Source organism: Anser brachyrhynchus (genome assembly GCF_964034855.1).
Source record: "Anser brachyrhynchus genome assembly, chromosome: 1".
In the NCBI taxonomy this organism is placed as follows: Eukaryota; Metazoa; Chordata; class Aves; order Anseriformes; family Anatidae; genus Anser; species Anser brachyrhynchus.
Window position 1 is genome coordinate 85,563,111 of NC_137694.1, and position 24,802 is coordinate 85,587,912.

A 24,802-nucleotide genomic window follows, 5' to 3' on the forward strand; every position below is an offset into this window, starting at 1 on the left:
TCCCCGTTTGTACAAAGAAACACAGAATCAAAACATATCGGATACATAAATATATTGTGTGTACAGACCACATAGGTATGCCAAAAATCATGTGTTGGAGTACAAAGTTAGATTACAGTGTAGACATTCCTTAAGAAGATCTGTAAGTATGAATCATTAGAGCATAAAACAGTAGATAAGTAGCATAAAGCACTAAGGAGAAATAGAAATGAAGGAAATGGTACTTGAAAAATCTAATTGAAAAATGAAACTTTATGGACACAAAGATGTAGAACAAATGGGAATCATGTGAGTACCCAATACATGAGAACAGTAGCTGTAATTTGAGGACAAGTGAACAGAAAGACTGCATTATGCAAAGCATCCTGTAAGGATTTTGAAGCAGAGAAGCTAAAAGTGAAGCTGAGCATACTCTTTTCAAAAAATCATCTCAACAGTGTAAAAACAGATGTGAATTTACAGTGCATATAAAATACTGAATCATAAACCAAACAGCTTTTTGTTATAAAAACTGTAGAATCTAAAATCCGATGTCTCACTTGTACCACAACAGATAAAGGAAATAAAATCAATGGGAATGTGGCAAGGTACACAAAATTAGCAATCATTGTCATTGTAGGCTGGAAAGAAGAGAAAAGAATGAAGGTCCTGTTTTGAGTATACAGGGAAGAAAAAATTGGGAACTACTTTTGTAAAGAAAGAACTGAGAATAAACTTGCAAGTCAGACCTTATTGAATGTTATAATACAATTGGGTTCAGGATTTTCAGATTCTTTTTCTCTCTTTTAAGTCTGAGCAATTTATCTTCTACTTTGTGACCTTTCACTATCTCCTTCCTCTTTTCTTTTTGAACAGGCTTCCAGATGGTCTCCCATCCAAGAAACTCCTTTATTACTCAAAGTAGGTAGGGCCCTATTTTTACTGAAATACTTTGGACTAGGTTCTTGTGTTTTCTGCAGTTGTAAGAAATGAAGTGAAGCTTAATTAAGGCCCATATCATAAATACTTAAGCAGTTTATATTCGTCATCCAATCGTTCTTTAACAACATACAATTAAAACAACCTAACAACGATTCTAGTATGGAGAAAATACTGAGACTAAACAAAGCTAGTCTATTTTATTTTATAGAGGATCCATTTTGACAGTTTATAGTTTGAAGCTAATTGTGTAATTTTCATTGGGTTAAGATTTATACAATGTTGAAGAGAGGCTGCCAATTAAAATCATTTCTGACTGAAAACAGTTTACCTGCGATTTCTGCAAAGAGCAAGTGAAACTACACTAACTATAAGAAATTAAACAAGAATTCTTATCTGTTTTTCAGTTTGTTTGACATTTTTGCATTTGGTAGCACACTGTGTATTGACAAAGTAACTGTTTCCAATATACACTCAGTTTGTTAGTCAATTCATGTGTTGCTGGCGTTGCTCTTCCACACAGCAGTAGAGAAGCAAAATTTGAAAACCCCCAGAAATATGTGACAGCAAGCCCATTAAAATTGGCAGTTATGAAGGAGGTCTAGTATATGAAATAACTGATATTGTAGGCAAATAGATTTCAGTCTTGTTTTATATTGTTTTGTTTCATCTTTGCTTTTCCTTACAAAGTACTTTTAAAAGATTTCCATCCAGAGCTTCAGATAATATTAAATATAAACCTGTTTGTCTGTTTTCCAAATAAAAGCAGAATTTTACTTAAAAATGCTAAATTATGAAAGTTATGGAAACAGATTCAACAATCTTGTGATAACAGGCAAACAGTGTTTCCAGCAGCCTACTCTCATCATACCAGATGAGTGGAGAATGGAGGAGAAAGCTCAGTGGTGCCAATGAGACAGTTCTAAGAACTATTGGGCTTCCAAGCTCTTTTTCTCTGGAATGACGTTGTCCCAGAGCCTAAGCTTTCAAGGTATCTCTAAGCACTGTTCTCTGAAGAACAGTTCCATACTGTGGACTGTCCTAGGATTAGAGATCTCAAGGTTTCTTGTCACAAGACCTGAAAACTTGGAGCTGAAAGCTCATGGGAATCCCAGCTGCAGTAAGGGCTCTGTAGAATTGTTAAAGTAACTTTCAGCCTTCCTGAGGAAGAACAGCCACCGGGGCTGCAGGGATGATAGATTGTCCTTGGGTCCCTTTAAAATTTTGTTCTTTCAGCTCCATAATGACTAGAGAAGTATCAGGAAACTAAAACATGGAAATCCTGAGAAACTTCAAAGCTCTCTCTATTTCACTATTTATTTTTTTTCCAAAATATATAATGATTGTGAATACATTTGTTTATACTTGCTTTCTCCTGGGTATTACTTTTATATAAAAAGACAGTTTTAAAAGCAAAAGGAATTTTCTAAGGAATAGATAATCTGACCTTTTTTCCATATAAAGTTAGGATAATTTCCCTCTTCATAGTATAATATATATGTTAAGAAATCTATGCTAGGGAACAGATGGTAAACAAATCAAAAAGCAGAAAACAGAGCACTACAAAAATATATATTTTTCATCTTTTTGATTGTGGCAGACTGCAGATGTAAATGTTCTGACCATGGAGAGTCTTTCACATGAGGTTAGCTTTTCTGAGTTGTCCCATTGACAGCTGTGAAACTGGCACATATACAGCTATGGGGATAGAATCATGGAATAGTCTGAAAAGTACCTCGAAGAGTGTAGTCTGGCACCTTGCCTCAGACAAGGTCAATTTTATCTTTGTCATTCCTGGTTGATGTTTATCTAACCTATTAATGAAGGTGTCCCATGATGGCAGATACAGTTTTCCCTCAACAATTTATTCTGTTGCTTTCAATATCTTTATCATCACAATGTTCTTCATAATATCTAATCTAAGTTCTTTCTTGCTGCAATCTAGTCTAATTAACTTATTTTTTTATTTTTTTTTAATTCACCATGGACATAGTGAACAAGTTATTTTTTTCCTTTTTGCAAAAGATTTTTGTATACTAGAAGGTTTGCAAGTATGTGTAAAGGACAGGGAACAAAGCTAAATTTCTTTAGCAGTCATCAGCTGGAGCTGGTAGAATAAACTAGATTTAGACAAAAAATTGAAAACTTAGCAAAACAGTAGCTATAGGAAAAATATAGGAAGAAATGCTGACATATTTGTGGTGCTAAGGGACATGATTATTAATGGGATTTGGTAGGTCAGCTTGATGGTTGGACTTGATGGTCTTGGAGGTCCTTTCCAACCTAGATGATTTTATGATTCTATGATTCTGTAAGAGAGGATCCTTGACTAAGAACTTACTGCTCTGCAAGTTGCTACGCAAGAAGAATGGGGGAAAAAGGGTTTTTTTTTGTTTTGTTTTTTGTTTTTTTTTTTTTTTTGGACACTGATCTTTTTATTGAAACCAAAAGCTTGGGCCCCAGAACATTTAGTAAAATCCATTTTTCTTTCAGAAGTTATGTTCAACAGATCATTTTTGACCAGCCATATTAAAAATATTCAGAAGAGAATCCACCAGTCCTTGAAAATTTTTTAGAACTTCCTCCAGCAACATAACAATGAACTTTAATTTTAGATGGGAATTTCACCACATATTTTAAGTAGCTGCCCAAACACTTACTAAAACTTTAGCAATTTGAGCTAGCTTTGAAACTGCCTTGGAAAATTCAGTTTGTGCCTCTGCTTACAGATGTCTGCTTAGCTGCTTTTTTCATGTAGGGAACCAAAGCCTTATGTGCTAGGTGGTCTACATTGATGTATATTTCATGCAGGGATACACTGAAAGCACGTGTGTCTGAACAGAGAAAAACTTGACTTAAGAAAATCCAACCCAAAAGTGCAGGTAGGGATTCAAATAAGATTAAAAAGGGGGGGGGGGGGGGGCAAAATCAGAACTAAACAAAGCAAAACAATGCAAATGAACAACCAACCAACCAACAAAAACAACAGAAAAAACTCAGATGAACATTTTGTCCCTTTCTTAATACATTCTGCTCACTTGTTGTGGTTTTATATGAAACTATCATAAAATAAAAAAAATGCAATCTCAAAATTGTTAATAAAGATAAAAGTATACAGTTTTGCTAAATTCTACATATAGAGCTTGTGCTAAACATATTCTTAAGAATCATAATGTTTGTAAGTCTTAAAATAACAGTGAATTGAAAATATGAAATGTATGTGCCTTGTATAATAAAAATTAAAGCAGCTTAATCCATAGCTATTTTAGGTACTTGTTTTATATATCTAAAGTGTCAAGCTGTCTTGGATCCAGTGCCTGCAGAATTTCATCTAGAGGGTATTCAGAACATCTAGGTTAGTATGGCATAAATGTACTCAGTAGTTTTCGTTATCCCTGTGCTGTAACATCTCTAATGAGCTAGAGGTGCTTGCTTTCTACCATACTTGCCGACCCTGTACATTCTTTATAACATCTACTGTGATTAGCACAACACAAGCAGAAGATGCACACATCAGGTTGACAGCAGTGTGTAGGAGTGTCCCTCATGCCTTACTTACTATTGTTTTGTAATTTAAACAGGCTGATTCTCAAACTAGAGAAATTCAAGGACTGCTTTATTGCAAATTAACTTTCATTAACTACAAAGACCTGTAACAGAGCTCTTACCAGACATTGTCCTTTTTGCTACAGAAAGAAGGAGAGAAGCCAGTTTGGGTTTACATCACTAAAAAAAGCCAGCAAACCCAAATCCCCAGAGTCTAATGCTACTATAGTCAGGTTAACCATCTCAGGGACACCTTAAGCATGCATTACGTCAGAACTGAGTTTGTTGGCCAAAGGGATTTGGAGAATGGCTGCCAAGAAAAACAGAGGTAGTGTTTTTATTGTCAGTATTAACCTTTGAACATTTTAAACCACAAACGTTCTCTTGAATCATCATATGGAATATCTGTATTTTTAATGACTGCCACTATTGATAGGTAGGTTTATAAGCACTGAACAAGCTTCTTTTACAAGTGTGAGTTCTTCTTAACACTCTTTATAAACATTAGAGAACAGTTTTAAATGTCATATTTGATATGTGTTTTATTTGAAATGGAAATAAGCAGCCCACACAGGCTTAATAATTTATATAGTGTTTGGTTTGATACATTAGGGCACACTGTTTAGATGTCAAAATATCCTCTTTGGAACTGAAAAGTCCAGCAAGTCTTAAAAATCAGCTATTCCAATAGTCATTCTAAGGCAAATTGCTTTTTCTCCTGGACATTGCTTGCTATGGGACAATTCCAAATTTTACCTTGTGGCTGGACTGCCTAGATTATTTTTGGTGCAGTCCTTGCACAAGTCTAAAATAAAGGATGTGGAAAAGTGAATTTTCTCCTCCAGTCACTGCATTATTTCCTAATGAAAGACTGCGGCATTTTTTATTAATACTGAATATTGCTTTAAATAGCTAAATGAATACAATAGGTCTCCAACTTACCTTCCCAAAGCACACACATAGTTTGCTAGATAGATAACAACAGCTGAATTCAGTCCTAATCGGATTCCACTGTCAAATGACAAAACCTGTAGAAAGGAGGAGAATTACTCTAATTGCTTCTAGTAATTAGAAAGGAACACAAGTAGCTAGGAGAAAATTGCTAGGGAGGGAAACAATTTAACAAAGAGAAGAAAGTGTGTCAGAAAGCAGTCAGAAAAGAGCAGAAACAAAACAGCACGAAAGCAACGGGGCATGCTGTCTTCCCAGACGCTGTAGTCAGAAGGTTGAGCTGGGTGCATCTCTCCCACGTGAGGGTGCAATGGAAGCTTTCCAGACAGCACAAAGGTGACTTTGTAGTCTGTGGGAGATGTATCACAGCATACTTGGTTGCAGCACTCACAGCAGAACCTGCTGTAAGCTTCGCCGTAGTTCAGCAGAAGGGTCAGTCTGGAGGAACCTTTTGCCCTGCTATTCTATCCTGAGAACAAGGGTTTAGTGCTAAACACTATGAGCAGCAGAAGCAGGTCCAGATGCCAGGGGAATTCAAATGATCCTGGGGAAAGCTAAAAACCATGGTCTATAAATTGCAGCACAAAGGTTATAAAAAATAATTCAGATCGTTCTTTCTTTAATCCCAAACCCAGTCATCAAGTAATAAAGTACAGCAACTGTTTCCTAAAAACAAATTCTGCCATTTGTTTTTGTTTTGCCTTTTTTTTTTTTTTTTGACATCATTACCTACTTAGTGGATAAAAGGAATTCGATATATATGTATGTATGGAGTCTAGAAAAGTGCTTGACTGATACCTCACAGAATTGTACTGCAAATTATTTCCCAATGACTTGCAGAAGATCATTGTCACGTGGCTTGAGAGCTGACTGTAAAATAAAGGCTTAAAGTATTAAATTTGGAGTGTGTGTGTATGGGGCGGGGGGGGTGGAATATTTAACAGCATTCTGTGGAGATTCATTCAGTTTAATGTCTTTATTAGTAATGTGGATGTGGGAGTAAAAATATGTTAATGAAATATGCAGGTGAGAATAAATTAGAACTTGAGGTGAACACCAGAGAGCATAAAGGAATAACACAAAGGGGACCAAGTGAGATTAAGGAATCAGTCAGAAAATTAAAAAATGAGATTCAAATAGGAAAAATACAAACTAATATGTTTGAGGAAAATAATATAAAATACAGATATTCAAATAGTCTGAGAAGCTGGGATGAAGTATAATGCTGGAAGAAGACCTCGGAGTAATAGTTTATTGAAAATTGAGTAAAAGCTTACAGCACAGCATGGGCCAGATCATTTTAGTTCTGTTCTAGAATTCCTTCAGACAATGAAGAAGCTATAGCAGCTCTGGCACTGCAACCAACAGTTTCATTGGAATCAGCCACATTGGAACTGTTTAAAGAAAAGAAAAAGGTTGTCAGTGCTCAGTTCCCATAACTGTAAAGATAGTGACAAATGAGTGTATGATTTGTCTTGGAAATGACATAACTATAACCATTATGAAAAATAATAATAATAAACCAACACTACATATTAGGTTGATCCAAGGACCCCGACCTGAGAAACGGAAAGGAGAAGATCCACCACAAGCAAGCCATGGTTTAATTGATTTGTGTAGTCAGACTGTTTTGTATCTTTGGTCCTTTGGATGAAGAAGTGATCGTGTGATTTTAGATTATACTGTGATTATACCACAGTGGTTGTATCACTGTTATTGTGTAATGTGGTTTTAAATTATATTGAATACTATAGAGTATTTGATTTAGATCTCATCTGAGCCTGTTCCCTGACGTGCCACAGATTTGGGACTCTACATGTATTTCTTTGAAGACCATAAAGAAGAGCTGCTTCTGGAAATTTATTGAAAGGTGTCAGAATGTGTGACTAAGACAATGTTGTGCAGGACATGCTAGGAAAGCTGCCTTTCTTGCTTGAAAAAATGCATAGAAGTCAAAATATCTCATCTCTTGAAAAGCTAGCAAACATTTGGGTCAGTGAGGTATTTGAACAGTAGTTGCTTTATTTAGCAAGTTCCACTTCTGCTCCCCCTCTTAAATTGGTGTCAATTCCTATCATCCTTCCTGCACCTATATTAATAATTCTGAATCAGAAGCAGATATTTTCTCAGGTATGATCATTAGCACTTGTTAGAGGCCTCGTTGAGATTATTAAATGAATCTTTCACTTACTCACCTTCTGGTTATTTTTCAATTTGTTTGAAGATGGCTGCAATTAAATCTCTTCCTAGGAAGAGGAATTCCCCTAACAAGGTGCAGTTTGCAGCTAGGCACTCCCAGCTTGCTCCCCATGATCCCAGAGTGGCTGCATCGTGCCAGCTGTGGAGAGGGGAGCTGCCAAACTCCTGCTGTGCTCTTGTCCCAGGGCTTGCCAGCTTCATTTGCCTCCATGAACTCTTCTGTTTCTTTCCACATTCCTACAGATCTTCTGGATGCTGTCTAAGAGTTGCCCATGTATAAACATCTTTAGTTTGGTTGCTCACTGAAAGCATGACTATGAGATAAAGGGGAAAGAAGTGCTTTATGTATGGCCAGCTTTACCAATCCTTTCATCCTCTGCAATCAAAGGGCATTGGGAAAACTGTTCTGAAGCCAACTAGTTCAGGCTTATGGCATGATTCTAGCAAGGTGACAGACAAAATCATGGTAGGCTAGTTGAGAAACTATTAAATTGATGGAGATGCATCACTGACAACTGCATCACTTCTTTTTTACCACCTTTTGTTTCCATTTGACACAAATAATTTTTCAATTGTAAAATTTCAATTGTAAAATTTCAATTGTAAAATTTCAATTGTAAAATTCAATTGTAAAAGTAAGACTATATAGTAGTTTTGGACAACATAGGAAATGTTGATAGCAGGGTCTGGCTTTTGACATAGCAGGGTTTTAAGAAAAAAATTTGCATGGCTTTTGACTTATAGTTTGTAACATGAAGGAGTTTAGATGCAGGTGATTTACTTAGTATATTTGGAAGCTTGAAAACAGATTGTTACTTTGCATAATCAAGTTATTGATATCCAGTAATGAGTTACTCTATGTGAATCACAGGCAAACATTTCTAAAATAAACCTGTAAACATGCTGAATTGTTATTGCATGGTTTATTGGCACAAATGGCTTTGATTTCCTCTTAAACTCTCTGTCTTCATCTCACAAATGCAACAAATAAATCATGTAATCAGTAACGTGATCATCCTAGGCAGATGTCTTGATACTACCTCAGTAAGGTCAGCTGGGAGTCAAGGCTGTAAGTAGAAACTTACTGTACACTGGTCCTGTGGCTAATATTAAAGTGATTGAAGCTATAAAACACTGCTTAAATGATAAATGGTTATTCTACCTTGAGCTACCTAGGTTGTATACTACATTTTCTGAGAACTAGTGTTTGTCTTGTTGCTCAGCTCTTGTTTGTCTCTATTAATAAAATTCTCAGAGTGCACACGCACTGTAGGCAGTATGGAAAATTTGCCTAAATCCACCCATTCTATAATTAACACTCAAATTTTTCATTACTTTTCCCAAGATTATCAGCTCTTATTACCATGGTAAATTCTGAATGTTCTAAAGTAGTTCTATGCTTCCATACATTTTCCAAAACAGAAAATTGAAAAAAAAAAAATAAAAATCAAGAATGGGGTGCTAGTATTCACCAAACCTAACCAAACAAGCCCAAACAACGACAACAAAAACAAACAAACAAAACTCTGCCTTAAATTTCCAAACATAGAACTAGTTTTTCTGTGTTGCATACATTAGATAGAATTGAGGCATATAAAGAAAAAATAAGTATATGCTTAGGCCCAGCACTGAACCATGTGATACTAAAATCATAAGGCTTTTTTTTTTTTTTTTGGGGGGGGGGGGGTGGTTATGAAATATCAAAATGATTGAACTAATTTCTACCAGCCTGATATCTTATTTTATCTTTAATTGTTATTATTATTTTTATGATGTCATTCCTTTCCTACTACTCATCTGCATTGTTCCAAAGATATTGAAAATATCTCTTCTCCCAAATACATTTTTCACAAACTCGACTCAGAAGATATAGATTTTGGGGAAGATAATTCAAACTATTGGTCCAGAATAATTAAAATATCAGAATCACAATAAGTTATGCACAGTAAATTTTGATTAAATGTATATTTCATCCCATCATTTTAGCTCTTCTCTAGAGCCTGAAATAAGACAGCGGATAAGATCTTTTTACATATCTTGTAGAAGAATATTTGGTTTTGCTGGATCATCTAAATATCTTTTAAATAAAAATGACAATATTTTGACTCACAAAATTACCATTGACTTATGTATTAACATTTACGAACACAAATATCTTTTTTTTTTTTTTTCCACTTAGATACCTATACATTTTTAACACTTTAATCAAAACTAGCCATTTCTTCCTGATCGGTGTAATACACAATTCTTTCTTTGTATGTAGATAATTTTTCAACTTGTATTTTAGAAATGGATATTTTTTCAGTATCATCACTATGGTAACATATTTCAGATTCATCAACGCACAAATAATAGATATTGGGTAAAACACTCATTGATTGATCAAAATTCCCCAAATGGAACATCAGTTGCTTTCCATATTTTTCATTAAAAAAAAAAATGCATTGGTATTATTTAGATAGGCCTTACTATTCACATTTTATATTTTTTAAGTGGCCTGCCACCTAGATATTTGTGTTTCTAATGTTGTTCATTTCTTTCGTGATTGGCACTGCTACCATACAAGATGATGATGATGAAACAGTCTAAGGATAAAACATGTTTGGAAGACACTTGTCATATATTATTAAATGAATGGGAAATGATCAGTTAAAGCAGAAGATGATTAGGAAGGAAGGCACATTTTACTTGCAAATAGAGTACAAGTTGGCAACTGTGTTATGTTACTACTTTGTGAACATTTGCAGGATGATTCCATGAACCAAAACACTTCTGCTATAAGGAGTGCTGGGAGATTATTTCTGTGACTATGAAACAGAAGTACTGCTCTAACAAGGGAGATACTATAAATTTGCCAGAAATATTGTTAAATTAGTGGACATAAGCTTCTTAGTTGCTAGGTATCTTGTGATGTAAATAAATTTAAAGGAAATAATAGCAATGTCAGAGCAGTGTGTAATGAAGACTTAGTGGAAATTCACATTAAAAGTTTATGCTCCTTTGTTAAATATTTGATGTCATAAATTGTCTGATGACTTCAAATCAATGCAATAAAGATATGAAAATGTATAGTAACAATAAACCGGAAAATATATTGACATATTTAATAGTCCATGTCAAATAGATTATAGCTTTTTTTTTTTTTTTAAGTCACCAAGTATGTTTGACGTTGATGGAGGCTGCAAAACACAGTCTTCTAATTATTAAAAATTATGAAATTATGTTTATAGCCTTTTAGCTTACAAAGGATTTAAAAAAAAGAAAAGATGCTTTAACTGATGTGATTCTGTCTTCCCAAGTTCTTCAGACTGGACAGAATAGTACATTAGGCTGTGAATTCTCCCTTTACTCTAACGAGATTATAGACCCAGACTTGATGAAAACAGTAACCTGTTGTACTTCTCCCAAACAACCAAAATTACAAGAGAAATTGAATGACAAGAGGATTCACTGTAAGACTGACATTCCCTCTTCTACCCAGTACCAAACCACAAGAATTATGTTATTCAGCAATGCTAGGGGATTTTCTTTCCCTCAGTCCTGTGTTAGCACATCTACCATACATCCTGTTAGTGATCTAACATTTTGCCATCTAAAGTTTAGATGACATAGTTTATTTAAGTCAGGTACTGATTATACCAAAATCTAAAATACAGACTAACTTTGACTACACTAAGGAGAACAATTTTTCATTTATGAACACTGTTAGTCATAACACTTTCTTTTTATGCTGCGATATTTTTCATGGTATCTCTTCATCAAATTAATTTGTCATAACATTTATTTTTTGATGAATATCAAGACACATGATGGGTTGTGCAACATATTTCTTACAGGATAAGTCACCTTCTGGAAGATAACAAAGAAAGCATTCCATATGAGAGGGACTGCTAAGTATTTTTACTTGAGCTGAGTTATTCTCCCTATCTATAAAATATATGATACCAGTATTGCACAAACACTATGTTATTGTCCCAGGCTACTTCCCATAAACCCTTTCCTTTTTCACTACTCCACTCACTATTCAAATGTCACATAAAAAGCATTAGTGTCATAGGCATTGTTACTGCTATTCCTCTGTCAAAGGCAACAGTTTGGCAAGATAGAAATCGTGCTGCTTTTCAGTCAGCTCCCCTACATCTCTACTAGAACACTGAATTTTCTGTTACATACAAATTTACCAATGTAAATTGTTTGAGATGAAAATGTTACACATGAGAGATAATTGAAAAAATAAATTTCAAGGGGTGGTGTTTTATTTTTATTGTTATTGTTGTTTGAAGAGCAGGGAAAGACCCGATCTATAGTAGTATGTAAAAATTTCTTTGAAACCATCTAGTGTCCTCAATCTTTGGATTAGAGAAGCTAACTCATGTTAGCCAAATGCAGAAGAGATATCATTGTATGCGTTCATGAAGATGGACAGACAGAGGGAAGAAAACCAAAGGGTTTTGCCAGAATGAAATCCTAGAAGGTGGTAGTTTTATTTCATTGTACCAAAATAAGTTCAGTTTAGACTTTAACACAGCAAATACATTCAAAGTCCTAATCAATGAAGATATTTCTTCCTTACACTTTATGTTCAAAATAAGAAGCATAACTAAGGCTGATGTGATCTGATATTATATTCCCAATATTTATATTCCAATATATATATATATCCAATAATTATATTCCCAATATAATATCAGTTTTCCTCCTTCAATATGGTTTTCCTCCTTCAAGAGGATTTTTTTTTTCCAATAGCTGCTTGTCATTTGCCATGGCTTAATATTTTTGAATTGTGAAAAAATAAATACATGAAAGAAATGTAAAAAATAAAAATACAGAAGCAGAATTTGATGTTAATAGTAAGACTGATTTTGGAAGATGTTTACTATATGAATTTTCATCATATAGTGATATTTTAGTGTTTTTGATTGTTCCATAGAGGAAGTAAAGAAAATGCAAATATTACCTGTAGTTCTTGATTTCAATATTGAACCTCAGGTTACATAGAATTAATATTGATAAGAGTATTTTCTCAACACACAGATCAGAGGGAGAATATTCAATCATTTCAGATGAAACCCACCTTGATAGGGCAGATTAAGTATGAGGTAGTCTCGCATCTCCAGTACAATCATCTCTCCTAAGAATTATTTCTGGATATGCAATGTTATTTCTTTATCAACATTATTTTGTTCATTGTTTCTAAAGAAATTGGCACAGCTTTTCAGAAGGCAGAATATTCACCTAGTTTCTAAGCTTGGGACCAATGTTTATTTTTGCTGTCTCAATTTGATTTGATGATACTGGGGAGCTGTCACCATCTGCTTCCATCTTATGACATTGGTCTCACCATGTGAGAAATAATGGATGTGACCAGAATGTGCTGGTTGGTGAAACAAAAATCACATGTACACGCTGCTTTGATCTTAATGAAAAAGGAACAGATTATATGATATTATAAAGAGCACTAACAAATCCTCACAAACATTTTCCTTTATTAAAAACTGAGACTAATAAAAGTATTTTTCAAAGAAGAAAGATATTTCTGACAAAAACATTTTTAGAACTTAGAGCAGAAATTTGGGGTTGCCAGAAAGCAGTCTTTCTGACCTCTAAGGTAATTTTGGCGGTATATTTTTTATGACAAGTTTGGTGTGGTTTGTTTGTTTATTTATTCAGTTCACAACAATATTTTATTGAGTAAGGAGAAAATGTGTTTGAAAACCTGCTATGATCCATAGATGTTTTTATATAAGATAGAATTCTGAAGACCAAGTTTTAAAAGCAACTTATACTGATACACTGAATACTAGGACTAAAAAGATCTAAAAATTATTAAATCCAGTTTTGCAACAGAAGATTAAACTCCTAAACTGTTTTCTGTTTTTCACTTCCCAGACTCCTGGAGCCATATTAGTGAATATGGGCCCTCAAAGCTGTTGCTTGAAAATGGTAAGGTAGAATCTCCTTTTCCATTTTTGCAGTCTGGCTTGCTTTGGCTACTACTAGGCGGGGATTGCATCTGGCCATTGCAATGGCATAAAGAGGAACATACGCTCTCCAGTTTCTATATCAGAAAGAGAAGGGTGTTTCTGCATTCTTCTGCCTTTTCACTCATCATCTGATGCAGTGAATGAAGATAGAAAGTAGCTGAAATGGCTGCTGCATCATCTGGGCACAGTGCTCTGAGCCAGACCTCTGAGGTGGCACTCACAGCGATCATCTGAGCTACAGGTCATCTACATGGGACAGCTTAGGGAAATCTTCTGCTTGGGACCCCTGCAAAGTAACAGCTGCCTTTTTTGTTTTTTTGTGAACCCATTATGAGTCTTCCTCAATTTAATGAGTTTGTCTGATTTTAATATTTTTTTTTTAAATATAATTTGTTAGTCTCTAAGGAAAAAGAGGGGTCTCAAATCTTGTCATTTAATTATTGATGGTGGGAAAGACGTAGTCTTTCCAGATTTTTACTAGAGCTAAAATCTAAGGCATTTTAACAGGTTTGGTGAATGTAGAAAAAAATGCAAAATTTTGAAGAATAATTACGTAACTCATCTCTGTTTTGCATTGTTCTTTGAATGCTATTGAAAGCAAAAATAGGGAAGAATCAGCTATTCACTTGCCACCACCTTTCCTTCTCTCCCTGGTCAAGGATTTATCATTTCCTTAGATATGCCAGAAAATAGACTGGATAACAGACATCTGGTTTAATTTGGATGAAGTTTGTTAATTTATACCCTCTGTGGTATATTCAGGAAAACTCATGGAACTCTATTCAGGAAAACTTTCCTCCATCTTTTCTATCTATCGGAAGGTGGAAAATAGTCCAGCTTCTTCCTTAGCTGCTATTCCCTTCCTATTTAAGGAAACAAAATACTTTTACAGAAGGAAATATCTCTGCTCATTGTACAAATAATTAGGAGATTAATCTGATGCTAAACTTGGTCGTGTTGTCTTCTGAGCCAGTTTCAAATTCTAGTTCATCAGTCTGGGAGAAGTACAAATGTACGTCCTACAGTGTTCACTATATTTTTCCTGTAGGTAAAATTAAAGGAAATCTGTGATCCGGTTTGGCATTGGGGTGTGTGGGGAAGAAATCCCACATAATCCTTTTGTCCTTTCCTTCAGAGAAATAATGCTCATGAATTCAAAAACCCACATATAAATCTTCCAGAATGTTCTTGTCCATTATCTTTGTCTGCAACTGCTTTCTTGCATTCTCAAGGCCAATACTATGTTTTCTCTTGTTTTTAAAAAATATATTTTTTGTTTTAAACAGAGTGCCTCATTATAATGAAATTAATCAGTCTAACATTTTTCTCCCCTCCATAAATTTTCTCTTCTTGTTTGGAATAGAATGTTTTGCTGGCAGATCTCTACTTCTAATTTGTTGCCATCTTTTTCTTTCTTTACATTAATACTCCGTTTATAACGGTTAACCATAACTCAGTCTAGCCAAAGGTTGAGGCCTGAAAAAATTGTTGTCCATCTCCTATTTCTAAAAGTACAAATCACAATGAATAATGTAACTTCAGCTCCAACGTGGAAGTATTATTTCAAAGTGAATGGCAATAATGATCTTTAAATTACATGGCCCAATTTTCTTCTGACTTTTATGTTTTCCTGTAAATCAGGAGTACATTTCTCAGGGCTATAAAGTTGCACTGACCTTTAATTAAGCAGGTAACCACAGAATCAGCTTGTTTTTAATACTTGCAGACAGAATAAAGACAGATTCACCATGATTATAATTTAGCTCACCTTGATAGCTGGGGGAAGACAAGGCAGGAGACCAGACAGGTTTTGAGGCAATTCCGTGAGCTTCCAAGGGTTAACCACAATACTCACTTCCTTGACCCCTTGAGCAGCAAGCAACTAACATTTCTTCACCGCATAAAAGCAGCATCCCAGCCTGCCCTCCTTCTCTGGGGAGGTGACCACCTCCAGCAGGGGCTAGGAGCTCTTGGTGATCAGAAGGCATGGGGTCTCTGACAGTGCCTTCCTCTTTTCTCAGGGGAAGCTGTTATCATACAGAGTTTGTGTAGGCATGCTGTTTTATTGCAAATGTTGGATTCATTGCATCTAAATTATCTCCATGATTCTCTTCCCCAACAATATAAATAAACATTAGTGGTTTTTTTCTGTTGTTGTTGTTTTTAGAAAGCCAAGTACTGAATTTAAGAAATACTGCTGTAGCCTTCAAGAATGTTAGGCTTTCAGTTTTGAGTCTGACATTATTTTTAACCTCTCATTTGCTGTCTCTTTGGATGGTTGGTTTTCCTCACGTACATTTTTATTTCTTAGGTATTATTCATATTATTCCAGCAGTCATGTGAATTGGTTACTCACTGTGGGTGGAATGTTCTGAGATTTTAGTAATAAACATCTCCAGAGATTTTGATGAAACTGGATTCTTAGTTGCTTGCAGAACCAGGTTCAAGTAAAATTTCTAGCTCTGAGGAAATTTCATTCATTAACTTGCTAAAAAAAAAAAAGGAAAAAAAGATTACTGTCATAAGAATGTAATGATACCAGTTTTCCTCTTAAATCTGAATTCCTTTCACACAAGTTACCCAATCCACCCAAAGGGTACTTGAGCTTGGTTTTTCCTTGTTAGCTTTTGTTTGTTTGTTTTTATCAGTGCTCCATCCTGAAACATCAAAGATCTGTTTTGTCATCAACATATGTTGTACCATAGCTGGACAGTGTCTAGATAAAATTAAAACAGACCAAAATCTCCTAGCATGATCTTTTGTTAACATCAATATATTGACATCAATAAAGGCTAAAAGATTATGACAGTTGTGCTTTCTGTGCCAGAGAAACTACAAGGAAGAAGACAAGCTGCAATATGTATTTGGGTCAGGGCTTGTGTCAATGGAAGCACGATGAACTTTCAAAAGAAACAGCAGGCAGTTTAGGTTAGGCTCAAAAGAAGTAAGGAACAAAAAGAGGTCTAGTTTTCTTGGCATTATGGCATGGGGACAAAAAGCCTCCAGTGATGTGCAAGGAAATTCCCACAGGGGATCTATCCTAGCTTCAAAGAAGGACATTTCAAAATGTAATAGTTTTATAAAGAATTTAAAAGGAATTTATAACTACAAACTTGAAACCAAACTTCTTTGAGATTACATGTCAACAGATATTTACAGTATGTTGTGGTCAAGTTCATAGACGGTAGTAAAAATTCAGATTGGTGATATGAAGGTATCATCTAACAATATACTTAGATTTTTTTTTCCTAAAACATTTTGTAGTGTTTAAACTGTATTTAATCAGAGAGGACATTTCCTGTGATATTTAAAGAAATTGAAGGCAATGGCAAGTTAAAAGAACCTCAGCTTGAGTTGGCAAAAAGCAATTTAGATATTTTTGTAGTGCTGATGTATTGCCAAGGTCACAAGCAAGACTGATTTATAAAGGAAATATGAGTTAGAAAGGCTATTTAAGGGAGCCATAAATACTTTCCTTTGATGTGCTTAGATGGATTTATTTCTTCCATCAGCTGCACGGAAAAATTATGATTTACCAGTAATCTTCTAGCACAATTCAGTGATAGAGTATTTGATAACTTTTATTGAAAAGAAATAATTCCCCCCATATTCTGCGTATTGAACTGATATTCAGAGTAGAATTCAGAATTAAGAAAGACATCCTGGAAATCTGCAATGGCCTCATCTGCTGAGGAGCTCTTAACATAACAGAATCATAATCAGAAAGAGTTAAAGAAAACTTTTGCACTGCTGGGTGCTAATGGGCATGTCCCCTAAGCCCCAGAGAAACAAGGCTGAAACATATCTTAATAGAAAGATAAACCACTACACCCAGTAGGGTTTTCCACCAACAGCACTCTTCCAAGCACAGTTTCTCAGGATTACCTCTTCACCGTTGAGAAGGGTGTTTCACTTACTGAGTCTAGCCAAATACTAGCTGTAAAATAGCCTGACAGTTTGTGCTCTTTTCCAAGGATTCAACCAGAATGTTCATTTAAGGCAGAAAATTCTCAGCATTTGTCTCAGAAACCTTGGTATGAAAAGATTTCTGGAGTGGGTTCGCCCCTCTCATTTCCTTAGCAGTTTGCTTGAAGATGAAATTCCGCTTCCAGTGTTGTGCAGCTGAAATCAATGGCAGACGGGTTGCATGGCTGATCTCAACAGAGAAAGGAAACAAAGCAACAAAGCCCACAACAGCAGCTTGAATGGTTGACTCTGTTTCAAGTATGATATACTCATTTTTCAAAGCTTCTCCCAAACCTGGGGCAGGGGATGAGGTGGTGTGAAGTGCCAAGTGGCGTGCTAAGAGGGTCTGGCTCAGAAAAACACATGATCATCTGAAAACAGCCACCTCTTCTCCTTCCCAGGTTTTCCAAAATGCCCTAGAGGTAGAAAGGTCAGCCTTAAGGGAAATTGCCTAGAAGGCGACAAGAAAGAGAAAGGCACAACTCTGTCAAAGTGTTTAAAAAGTTATTCACCCCTGTGGACTTCAGAAATAAGGTAACCAATGATGAATTACATGCACACAACTACAGGGAAAGAGAGAAGTCAGACAAATGAACAAGGCAGGAATTGTGATCTGTCCATAGCAAGTAGTTTTCACATGAATAATGCAAAACTAAGCTTTCTGAGGTGGAGGTAGGTTAGTAATAAAGTTCAGTTTTATAAGTTTCCTGAGGGGAAAAGAAAAAACTTAATTCTTATGTCCATTAAAAAAAAAAAAAAAGTGCTTTCAAGCAAGCAAGCTAATCAGCACATTGTTCACAAGCTCAGTTACAGGAGGTTTGGACTTGGACTTTCTACGTTTAACCCCAAACCTTTGTTTTTAGCTTTTCTTAAAATCACTACATACTTGGCTCTAACCCCAAGTAATTTAGTACCTGTTTAGCATAACTGTAGTGTTATCTGGAGGTTTACTTGAAATCACAATATCAGCATCAGAGGAAACTCAGTAGGGAATAGTCTATTGCTTCTCTAAAATTCAAAGAAGTTCAGTGGTAGAAAGCAAAAACAAAACTCTACAGGGTGATAAAGTTTAGTGTTTTTTCATTATGCACACTCATTATGGATACACGAGACTGTCACTGTAAGATTATTCTAAAGCACTTATTAACCAGTATTCAAAATAAGAGGATTAAATTCATATTCCTGTTTTGCACGTTGCAAGAAAGTATTATTCTACATAAGCCACCAATGAGACAGTTATTCATTGACTAATTGCTAACCACAGTCACTATTCTGCCCAGTTTTCATTTTTTAAGTCTTACATCTTGTGACATACGGACACTAAAACTCTCCAAGAAACCCTGTCTCCATGAGCTCAGGGTGAAAAATAGATTAAAAAAAAGAAGACGGTTCTGTTGTTGGCTCCATAAAGGCTACATTTTCCAAAGCTGCTCCTCCTCCCTTGTTTGTTCAGGAACACAAATCAAGCACAACTAAGCTTGTGAAGTGCAAAGAATTTTGAAGTATACCAATTGTAAAGAAAACTCACGCTTCAGACTGTTTGTATGAGTTTTCATTTCTAGCTAAGAGCATCGCATACACTAACTAACACAGCTTTTAGAAAAATGCAAGGCACTACCCAAGAGAACACAAAGGACCGAAAAACCTGTGCTAGAAGAAAAACAAATCAGTTAATAGGAGTATTTTGCATCAAATCGTGTGTTATTCTAAAGAAAAAAAAATACTGTAAAGAGAGAGCTTCCTGCCAAAATGACTGTGACATATTTCTGTATTAGGGAGTATTCTTTCTTAGAAGAAAATGTTTTTAAGGGAAAATAGGGGGAAAAAAAGCAAGAGCAATGACAATAAAGAACTAGAATTAACCTTCTACTTTTTTTTTCTTTCCTATAACTTCTCTCCAAGTGTTGCATTTTTTCAGTACCCAGGTTCCCAGTCCCATGTATTCTTTTACTGTCACTGATCTCTCTTTTCCTCACAGACATTAATCTCCAATCCATAGACAGCGTTTTCACCCCTGAAAACCACTTACACATAGTACAGAAATTCCTGCAATACCTTTGGATTCTTGGGATGGACAACAATGGGTATTCAATACGCAGTACTGGAGGTGACCTTGATACAGCAGGAAAGAAGAAACAGAAAATTCAAAACTTTTCTACCAAAGGAGGAAAAATTGAAGTCACCAGTCTGCTTGAGACTTGTGATCTTTCGGCAAAAGCAAAAAATAAGATTAAAATTCACCTAGCATACACATGAAGTCAATTTCCTCTCTATAAAATTGTTTTTCTATTTCTTCAGGATTTGCAGAATTATTCCAAGGCCATAGATCTCGGGGAGGTGGAAGTAGACAGGTAATTTTAATTCCTATGTAAGTAAATATAAAAAGGGAAAAGTAAATAAACTCTTTGTTTCCTTAAAGAAAGTAAAATTAGCAGGACACCAGTAGATCCAGAAAAATGAAAGAATGAAACAATCATCTGAAAGCCAATAAGTAAGGTTTAAAATGCAAGAGTCTTATGTATCAGGCACTGATACTATGACAAGTCTGCTTGCCATTATTTTTAGTTAATGGGAATGAGTTTTCTGCTCTTAGTAATGGCCCTTTCTGAGACCATCCTATTCAATTTTATAAACTGCAGATATTTCTCAGGGCTCTGCCTGTGCAATACTGAAGGAGCATGCTAAAGGGCACCACAGAAAATTCCCAGGGTCATTTAAAAAAATCCCTCAAGCAGATTAAAAAAAAAAAGTAATATTTACCAGAACTACAGGCATTTTGTTTAGTGTCAGAATCATATCATTCTGAGCTTTTCTTAGCATAGACTTGAACAAATTAGATAGCAAGATGCAGTAGTAACACACTTCTGATATAACAAATTGCTCTTTATTTAAAGTTACTTTTAAAATATGAATAAGATTTTAAAGCCTGTCAAAGATGGCATGAAAAGATAAAAATAAAGAAGTGTCAGGAACAAAAATGTTCTTTTTTCCTTCCTCTGAATTAATTTGCATGTCAGTCAAAAAATCTGTCAATGCATATGCAATATAAGCAGCATGACTTACACTACTAAAAGCGTAGGAAAAAGGAACAAGAAGAACCAAAGAAGAGGAAAACGACAGCTGTGACGAGCAAGAATTCTTCCCAAACTATAGTACGTATTCAACTGTAACAATACACTCAAAGATGGTGAAGAAACGATGACAGAACTGTCAATTACAGCTGAGCAGAGTGTAAAAAGAGCTACAAAATCTGCAGAGCAGAACCAACACCAGGTGGTTGGTCGGGCTTCTCTGGCCAGCCACCCCACTGGCCAGAGCCCAAGCCCTGCAAAGTAGCAAGGTCCTACCTCCTCCTGGCAGCCCACACAATCTGTTGGTACTCCTAGGATATCAAGATGGTGCAAACAGCTCTCAGGAGATACAGGGCTAAAATAAATACAGGCCTGATGGGAAGCTGTAGTCACAAAAGGTGTTGGCTGAGATGTAAATTGGATTATTGATTGCTGTTCAAATCTATATGAAGTCTAGGAAAGGAATGAGTTGGGACCCTAATTTGAGGTCTTGTTCACCCAGCTGAAGAAGATGTAGGGATTAAGCATGCTTAGAGGTTTTTGCAGCTTCTGTGGAGGTGTCTTTCAAGTAAATTTTTAATTTAAAACTTTTCTTCATTAAAAAATCATTTTGTTTTTCAGCATTCAATGTGAAGAGCACTGGGAGGTAAACAAGCTCTGTGCACAAATGCCATTAATAAAGCTAAAGATGCCTTTTAAACAAATCCAGCAAGTTTCTCTATTCAGAATCTGAAGCAAGACTAACTTCAGGTTTTGCATGTATGAAAGGACCCTGTGGAACAGAATCAGCTTCCCTTCAGTTCCTGTTAGGTTCATCTTGAACGTGACCAGCAATGCTGCACAGTACATAAGTTGAGACAGAATTCAGCTTTGTCATTGTCTTAAGAAAAAGCAGCAGCAAGGAAAAAAAAAAAAGCCACAAAACCCCTTAACATCACTTTTGTCTCAAGAATAAGCAGCTGCAACTGAATGCATGCAGACAGAAGATCTGCTGAATAATGAGTTCCCATTTCTTATGTGTATTCACATATTGAGAAGAATTGTACTCCAACTATGGATTTCAAGGTTCCAGTCCAGGCAGTCAGTATTGCCAGCACACTGGGCTGGCATTTTAAGTTATAGGTAACACTGTGAAAAGTGGAACAAGTTAAGTGTTGTTTTTCTCAAGCATTAAGATTTCATCATTCTGAGTCTGTTGCTCAGAGAAAGGCAGCCAAGCCTTTCTTCCACAGCCTAGCAAAGGACTGTGTTATCAGTCAAAATCTGTCTACAGAAATAATGTTTCCTTAGGTATCCTTCTTAATTCATTTTTTCATAACAACTCAGCCTTTATACGGGAGATCTGATTTAAGTTTTCTGCCTTGATGGAGGCATCCCCCCGTTTCCAACCTGCAAATGCCTTACCCTGTCTGCCATTCTAGGTTTTGTAGAAAAGACAGATTCTCTTGCTGTCATTTTTCCAGAATGGATAGAGTGCACTTGGGGTCAGAAAGCTATGGGTAAGGATATCAAGAAGTTCTCCAAGGTTTAATTCTCTGCTCCAGTGCCTTTTGAAGATTTTGTACTAAGTAACCTATGAATAAAATACAAATACTATTACTGGATCTCAGGGGAACTAGAAAGCGCCACCATTCCAGATGAATTCATGAATATTTACTTTTTTCTTCCTTCTCTTAGTGTGCTAATTTTGTCAACAAAAACAAAAATTTAAACTTAGTACATGGCTGTCAAAGCAGAATATTGAATGCAAGACAAGGAAGCTCATTCCATTAACATTGGAGTTACTGCTCTAACTGATCTGTTGTTATATTAAAAAGGTAAAGGAAATGCAACTACTGTCTCTTTTTTCAACGCTAGATGGTTTTTTTGCAGTTCTGCTCTATGAGCAAAGAGGAGCTTAAAGTGCATGTTCTCGTGGGATTTAGGCATTAGTAGCTCAGCGTGAAGTTACTCAGCTTTCAGTGGATTCAGACCTCTGTGCCAAGCAGAAGTGGACTACTTTGCAGTGTCTAATACAGAGGCATCCACACATTTTACATGCTCTAGGGCCAGAAGGAAGTGACTGCTGAGGACCCCTTCTTTGGCCTTCAACATTTCACAGGCCAGTAGAATAGTGGTGGTGTAGCAACAGCGTAGCAAAGCTCCATATGCAACTCTCTGGAAGTGAAAGCAATTTTATTTCAAAAGAAAATTGTTTTTACTCACAGTCTCTCTCACAGCAGTGGGCGTATGTCTGAATGGTCCTAGCAGCTAGGCTTCAAAGGAAGGATGGTGGCTATTGAGTTTTTTTCCTTGATTGTTCTGAGGTTTGTGACTGGGTGCTTGCTTTGGATGTCTTTTTTGCTCTCTCAGAGTTGACAGTGAAAAAGTAGGAAAATTCTAATCTTTCTAATTTCCCCACTGTCTACATAAGTATAGACATGAGGCTTGGCAAAGGAGCACAACTGGGTATCAAAATGCTGCTACAAATGGTAGTGCAAATATAGCATGAGACTGTACTACTGGTGTGGATGGCAGTAGGTGCAATGCCCCAAGCAGAATCACTGTAATCGAAAATAAATAAATAAATAAAATACTTGGAGTGCATAAAACATTGAAATCATTTCTTGGATATTTCCCTTTCTGTCTCCTAATATTCATCATGCATGTCTTCTTAGGATCTCTCACAGCCCACTTAAAAACTCACTAAAAATTTATTTTCAACCCTTTCAGCTCTCACGTTTTGTTTTTTTTCTGGAACATCATTTTTTCTCTATGAAGTGGTGTTTTGCCAAATTGAAGTGTTCAGAAAAATGTGCTGATTTCAAAAGGAAAAAAAAAAAACATTTCAATCATGCTGAATTTTTTCCTCATTTTTAGAAAGTAGCTTGTTGATTTATTACTATAAAGTTTTATAAATTTATGAAAAACAAAGATCTTTTTTTTAAAAAAGGAGTAAAGAGCTTAAAAGTGAGATGAAATTTTAAAATCTTTGTTGTTGTTGTTGTTGTTGTTTATTTCAAGGTACTATCACATTTTTGTCTTCAGGAAATTTCCAATAAAATTGAAAAACTGATCTCCTTCTCAGCTCTACTTATTCACTGTTGTGTTACCAATTTTGATCCAAACTGATAGGTAGGTATATTAGGCTGGGCTTTGCGAATTTATATGTTAAGTAAGGACATATAGATGTGGTCTTCTGGTGTCTTGTTAAGGAGCTTATATACAAAATTTGGATTCCTATGGAACCAATAAAGCAACAGCTACCCAGGTAAGTAACTATGATGCAATTAATTTAATTAATTTATTTATTTTTTTTCAGAAAGACAAAGGAATTACTTGTGTGAATAAGTACATCAGTGCAACATCATGACCTTTGTTAGGAATTTGAATGCACACCAGTCAAAATTTAAGAATTATGATTACTGCTATAACAGTAAGTCAAACATATGTCACATATAAATGTATTTTAATTGTAAAGCAGAGTGAATTGTGGATGGTTTTCCTAGATGGCATAATCTCAACATAAAAAATAAATTCACCAAAGCTTTTTGTGTCTCTTCTTCGCCTGCTTTATGGGCCAAATCTGTAAAGCTATGGAAATTTCTGTCAATTTCAAACATATCAGAATTTTCTCACTGTAAACACATACATATTAAACTTTTACTTGCATAGCCCCCATTTGCATGCCACAGAACAAGAACATTTCATGTTCTCCCTTGATATTTCTTCAAAAAACAAACCATATGAATGCACAAAATAAAAATAGTTTCTAGTGATCACTCCACACTAAGACCTGAATTATATGAAGTTATTTCATGCAAAGCTTAAGCTGCTGTAACTGAAGAACCTGAACTTTGAGATCTATGTATATAGAAACCACTCAGATTTATCAAAGTTAATTACATTAATGCATACCTTGCAAGGAAGCAAAATCTATACATGTACATTGCTGAAAAAAAAATAATCATAGAGCATTCTTTTTTTATAAGTTAGATTAGATATTTAATGAGTTAAATCTAGTCCCAAATACACACAAATATCATCAGATTTAAGCAAGATATGTTGAAATCAGTAGCAATATTCGGCATACAGTCAGTTTATGCAGGTAGTTAGGTATGAGAACCTTGCCTTTTGGGGATTAAAGCTGCAACTCAGAGAGCAAAAAAGTATGAACTGCCTCTTTAT

General features: G+C 35.5%; 2 long non-coding RNA genes across 5 annotated transcripts in view; both read right to left on the minus strand.

Moving 5' to 3' along the window:
• The window catches only part of LOC308187547, a 79,683-nt gene extending 72,215 nt beyond the window's left edge, over positions 1–7,468 (minus strand). For both annotated transcript variants that reach the window (XR_013944770.1, XR_013944771.1), the window contains exons 1-2: positions 6,693–7,468; positions 5,407–5,492 (exon numbers count right to left, since the gene is read on the minus strand). This is a non-coding gene — a long non-coding RNA (uncharacterized lncRNA). The remainder of the gene's footprint in view (positions 1–5,406; positions 5,493–6,692) is intronic.
• Positions 7,469–12,442: 4,974 nt separating this feature from the next.
• LOC308187542 lies at positions 12,443–21,948 on the minus strand. Of its 3 annotated transcripts, XR_013944767.1 has the most exons (5): positions 20,912–21,948; positions 19,806–19,928; positions 19,620–19,676; positions 17,516–17,720; positions 12,443–16,082 (listed from the first exon to the last, which is right to left on the minus strand). It is a non-coding gene; the product is annotated as an uncharacterized lncRNA (long non-coding RNA). The 3 variants fall into 3 exon arrangements; XR_013944768.1 differs by lacking the exon at positions 17,516–17,720 and having other exon boundaries at positions 12,444–16,082; positions 20,912–21,902; XR_013944769.1 differs by lacking the exon at positions 12,443–16,082 and having other exon boundaries at positions 16,094–17,720; positions 20,912–21,902.
• Positions 21,949–24,802: the final 2,854 nt, after the last annotated feature.